Source organism: Seriola dumerili, unplaced genomic scaffold (genome assembly GCF_002260705.1).
Source record: "Seriola dumerili isolate Sdu_G_001 unplaced genomic scaffold, Sdu_1.0 BDQW01000052.1, whole genome shotgun sequence".
NCBI classification, from domain to species: Eukaryota; Metazoa; Chordata; class Actinopteri; order Carangiformes; family Carangidae; genus Seriola; species Seriola dumerili.
The window spans coordinates 15386220-15392219 of record NW_019174307.1 but is presented as its reverse complement, the minus strand read 5'-3'; the positions used below and the strand labels follow the sequence as shown (position 1 = coordinate 15392219).

General features: G+C 40.1%; 1 protein-coding gene across 1 annotated transcript in view; it reads left to right on the top strand.

Annotated features, from left to right (window-relative positions):
- Positions 1 to 544: 544 nt before the first annotated feature.
- Positions 545 to 6000, top strand: part of gpr45 (G protein-coupled receptor 45) — a 31913-nt gene continuing 26457 nt past the window's right edge. The window contains exon 1 of the mRNA XM_022740706.1: positions 545 to 604. The gene's annotated coding sequence lies outside the window, so the exon portion shown is untranslated. The remainder of the gene's footprint in view (positions 605 to 6000) is intronic.

Sequence of the window (6000 nt, the reverse complement as noted above, 5' to 3'; positions counted from 1 at the left end):
CATATTAGTTCAATAAGGAACACTTACGGGATGATAACACTGAAACAGCAATAGGTTTACTACTTTACAACCATAACTACAGGTTATGGTTTACCTCTGTCATTTACTTTTTATTACTTTGGATCAACATTAACATTGGCCTTCAGTATTGCTTGTCACGCCTCCAAACTGCATTTAAATGAGTAACATTAGCAAGCTTCAGTTTCACTAATGCTTTAATGAATAATGTTTTAAAAAAATCAGACATTTGGAAATTTTTCCATTTCCATCCTGGCTTTTTTTTTTTTATCAGAAAATGCATGAACAACTACATAACACACAGCACCACCAAACAAAGCATTGTACTTATAATATGAGAACATATTTTGACACTTTCAGTTCGGTTGGAAATGAACTTAAACTGCATCTCATCTGCAGGTAACACATTAAGAAAATGCAAACCCCGCACAGGAAGGCCCCAGCTGACTGTACTGCCAGAAAGACTAAAACTGTATGGATACAAGATCTGTTTTGAGGATGAAAATGGAACATTGCAGGGGAAAGGCTTCTTCACCACAGACCAAGTTCACTGCATTCACGAAGACCACTGATGAGGTGAACCAAGGTAAAAGCCATTTTCTCATATTGATTTCCCTTTTTATTTTTAAACCAACCAGAGGCAGTTAAACATGAACGAAACTGGTTTTTCACTTCGAACAGAGGAACTGCTCCACAAGCAACAGAGTGTCTTGTCTTGGGATTATGAGCCCCTGTTCTGTTAACAAGGTGCTGTGGCAACGAATCAGAGCTGCTAATGACTTAAAGAGCATATCAGCTATGGCTCGTTTGCTGAACAGCAGAGGAGCACAGCACTTTGAGTTTCTACTTTAATTAGGGATTGGCTAAAACATAGCTCCCTGCGGTCCCGACACATTACCAATACTCCTGTGCTCGGGGCTATTAGTGCTTAAAACAGCTCCACAAGGACTGCATGTTATCCCACAGCTGTCCAACAAGTAATGTATAAGAGAGTAATGTATCTAAAGTATTCTGTTGACATTGCCTATCTGTGTTCATGACAGAATAGGGGTGTAACACATTTCCTGCACTTTGTATTCAATGTATGCAGATATTGACCAAGTTCTGTGTGGCGGTCACGAGCTCACCTTCACTCCTGAGCAGACATTCATATTCTTACATGGGGGGAAAAACAGTCACAGCCTCTCTCAATCAAGCCCTGATCAAGCACAAAGGCAGATCCAACTCTAAATAATACATGACTTGCCTTCCCATATACACTCCCCACTGGGACTCGGAAAAGAGGGTGCAGGTTCAAACATCTTTCCTCATCTTCAAACGTCCTGCCTTCATCTTAGCTGCTGCCAGATTCTCTGACACTGCCTCATCCTGCAAAAGGTGATATCATTCATTTTAGAGCATGATTGTCCTTGTCCTCAAAGACTCTTTTTGATTGGGAGACCACTCAGTAACACCCTGATTTCCAGACATTAGAGAGGTGGATATGTGATGGACAAACCGAATGCTGGAGCATTTTTCGATCATTTTAGGGGACAGAGTTACATTTTCAAGTTCAGATTGTTTCTTTGGTACAAAAGGCCAACAGAGGGCCACCATGTCTCCATATCACTGCTGTTCCTTTGCCATAAGCCTGAGTATCCTAGTGAATATAAATTGCTGTAGACCATCGGGAACTGTTTACAATAACTGATATTTCTTAGTTTGTGGGCTGAAGTAAAATTAGATCTTGCAGGTTCTCTTCCAGAAGTAACAAAACCTTTTTCAAAGTCACACAGACATTTGTAATAGTTCAAATAACTAAAACTCAGGCCCTGAAACCTCAACAATGTGTCTCAGTTTATTTGATTTGTCTAGACAATGATAGTTTTTTTATTGTGATGTTTATTTATTCTTTCTCTCTTGAACAGCCTTTAACACTCACCAACTGCAAGAAATTCAGTATTCGGGATCAGCACTGTTGACCTTGTAGTCACATCATTTAATGATCCTCCCTATTTGGAGCAATTTGTTAACAATAGAAACAAGATACAAGTAAACTGTGTGTAACTCCTTATTATATTGGCTGCGCCAATTCTATTTTATTGTATTAATATTGTATTTTATTTTGATGTACAGAAACCACCAGTGGTGACACTGTCGTTCATTTTGCCAAGTGGGATATATATACTCGCAGAGTATATATATCCCAGAAATTTCCGATATAGAAGAAGTAAGTCCATGGGTGAGTCGAACGGCCATGGCCCTTTTAGACATGGATAATATGAGAATTTCATATTTATAAGAGAGCTTTTGTGGATACCATGAATATGAAAGAAAGCAAGTTATGACAATGTATGCATGCTGCCACACTGTTAAATTATTATTGGAACCATAGTTTTTTTTATTTGTAGTTTTTTTTTTTTATGTTGTTCCTTCAAAATCAAACAATGGACTTGGTTCTCAGTTCTCTTGTCATTGTCACGCTGTATGTCTTTCATGCATAGCTATTAGGTGGATGTTGCTGAACCTGAGGTAAAACCTTGACTTGTAGTGAATAATTATATCTCCTCTTTCAGTGGAGCGATTTTTGCAAAGAATGCAAAATGCTAATTGAGGTCTATGTTAACTTTTCTTGTCCGAATTCTGGTCATTTGATTAGAACAAAATAATATTCCCTCTTCTTTGACCGGGAATGCAGACAGGCACAGAAGGCAGGCGGCTCAGTGCTGCTGCTCTTTGGCTGGTGATAAAGATTCAGCCTGTTCCTTTAGCTCCAAGTGTAGTCATGTGTATAATTGCTCTGGGACTGGAAATGCACCATGTGTGAATATAAAGGAAGGGCCATCTAATAGGAGACACTGTTCAAACAACATAGCTTGAGTTTGTCTAAATGTCCCATGTCACAGAGAAGCTGCAGAGGATGGAGAAGGGTTCAGGATAGGAGCAACGAGCGGTGAGAGTGCGCGGAGCTAACAGGGAAGAACAAGAAACCAGATAAAAAGTGACAGAGGGCTGCTAATCACCACAGATTGTTAAAACAAAACAAACAACAACAACAAAAAAAAACATGTAATTTAGCTGATTATATGGACAACATTTTAATGGGACATTATGGACATTCAGTGGGACTAGCCATAAGCGAATACCAGTATCTACCTGTAGGTGACATTACAGCAGCTCTACTGATGGCTTTCATTTTTTCTGTTGTCATATTGGTTCCCAAATAGGCCTGTATGTTGGTGATGACATGTTTCCATATAGTTTTTCCACTAAAATTTTCCAGAACTTTAACTGATGTCCTGGAACTTTCCCATGTTAAACATTCCCCCAGCGCATCAGGATTTTCATTTCCACACCTGGTCCACCTGGTTGTATGTGAATGTAATGATGCTATGAGTGAACTAAAACTGTAAAGTTGCTGGCCATAAAACCAAATCCGGGGTTTTTAGCTATTCCACTATGTTCACCAGCTACATTTGTCTGTCTCTGTTTGGTGCTAAATAGCGTACAGAAGGTTTCAGAGCTTTTTTATGTTGAAACAAGCTGCTGCTATGGTTTATTCCTGCTTATAGGAGCTGTCTGCTCCTGCTGCGTCCAGAGCAATGCTGAGAACAACAGTGAGACTGAACCAAAACGGTAAAGTTGTGGGCCGTAGAGCCATGTTTACGCTGAAAGAAGAGGCAATAGTGACTGAGAGAATAGCTCTTTTGAGAAAATAGGCATGGATAACATGGTGAGGCGTGGGGAAATGTCGGGGTATTGGGATGTGTGACCGTGCTGGATGTAAATGTATCATTGATTGTTTGGCTGAGGCAAGCAGAGACCCTGCTCCTATTGATCAGCTCAAGGCCAAGGGCAGGATGAGGCTGACAACTCAGACACTGACCTCTGCCACCTTGACCTTGGCCTAAAGCCAGAAAACTGCCCTTTAACCTTCATCAGGTGATCTCTGGCCTTTATGGGGCCCCAGATGTGACCTGAGCAGAGTGTTTTGGTGTCCAGGCTATGCTCCCTCTCTTCTAGAAACACTGCCCTAAACCAAAGGAACATCTCCAGAGAACTCAAGAGGAAGGCAGAGTGAATGCAACTTCACCTGAAAGGTGTGACAGGTGAGGGAGAGAGAGAGTGCAGAGGGGAGGAGGGACATAGTAAGAATGTTTTCTGTACACTTAGGAAGCAGTTTTAAGGTTACTAGCTCTGTTGTATTGATCAGGTAATTTAATTACATGAGCCTTTATTAAATACAAGCACAGACAGTGAGGTGATGGATCACAGCATCAGGCAGCTTTTACTTTATTTTGTGTTGATGTAACACAGAGGAGGATTTCACAAAAAAAAGCTGAATATTGCCCTCAATTCCTAGGAAGGTCTCCATTCCTTCCCGTAGAGCATTATTTTAAAATCACTGACTTATAGAATGAATTATAGCAATTGTTTTGGGGGAATATTTTGTCACATATGATGATGATACCTGATATTTTAGATTTATATATCTTAACAAACTTAGTCCTGTCAGGTGACACACAAATATCTTTCATAGTAAATATCTAATGCATAACAAATGCCATAAACTTTCTTGGGTGCGTGTTATCTTCTGATGATACCAGTTGCTGCCATTCAAACAATTACATTTTCTGATCACATAATGAGAAAATGTTAATTAACATATCTGGCAAGTTGCAAAAATGTTGATACTGAATATATAAGTAAAATGTTCACTTGCAACGTATTTAATTTGTTTTCTGCCATAATATCTGATCTTGTAGTACAATATTAGGATTATTAAACTTTTTTATGGTCATGTTTAGACACTGGCAGCACCTGGTTAAGATTAGGAAAGATCGTGGTGTGATTTAATACAGAAAAAGTTCACAGTGATTCCAGACACAATGCCTTTATTAATGTTTTACCAAAACCACAGTCTTTTCCTAACCTCAACCAAAGTGCTCTTGTTGCCTAAACCCATGGATGGATAACGAGAAATGAGTGCCAGGGCACAGACAGGTAAAAGGCCCCCCCACCCCTCCTGTATAGGAGAAGACCCCCAGGCTGAAAGAGACACAAAATGATGTGGCTTGTTGTAATTTTGTGCCTTTTCATGGTCATATTTTCTCTCCTTGTGGTCGTTTTGTGTCTCTGGTTATTTAGTGTCTCTTTTTGTCATTCTGCATCTCTTTGCGGTTGTTTTAGTCCTCTTCGTTGCCATTTGTGTCTCTTTGTTCTCATTGTGCCTTTTTATGGGCATTTTGAGCCCTGACCTCTCAGCCCCATGGGCCTGTGCTGTCCGGTAATCCATCTTTGCCTAAACCTAACCACAGATGGGAGTCAGGATGTGAGCCCCAGGTTCTAGTGTCACATTCCTGTGCGTTTTATACCCATGCTCCCAGCACCTCTGTTGCAATTCATAAATATAGCACTTCATCCATTCACAAATATGTTGCTTCTGGACATAATCCAACCAGTGATTACATTTGCCACCATAACATCATAGGGAAAACAATTTAGTAATATATATACATAATTTTAATAATTTTTAGGAGACAGAGTCGAGACATGAGACTGGTGTCGATCTTTCCATCCAAGTCTCAACAAAGAATCAAATGAGAATTTACTAAAATGTTGAACTATTCCTTTGACGTGTGGTTGAACTTCCTTCCTCCGTAATCACATTAGCCCATCAAATCTCCTTTTCGTTTTGTTGTTGTGTCGTACCAGACTAAGACAGACGCAATCAATAGGTTAAAGGTGAGAGGTCATGGCCAGCGTCGCAAAGCGTGCGTCTTCCTCTCTGTTTGGCAAATGTCTGTTTTCTCAGAAATTTGTTTCTCTTCGAGAAGAGGGTGTGTGTGTGTGTGTGTGTGTGTGTGTAGTTTGACGGGTTGTGTGGGTTATTGATCACTACCACCACCCACCTTGTCCAATTGGAGGGAACACCTGAGCCTCTCATAAATCAGTACTGACTTTAAGAGTGGATGGATCAGTGAGGAAAAACATAGATTATAA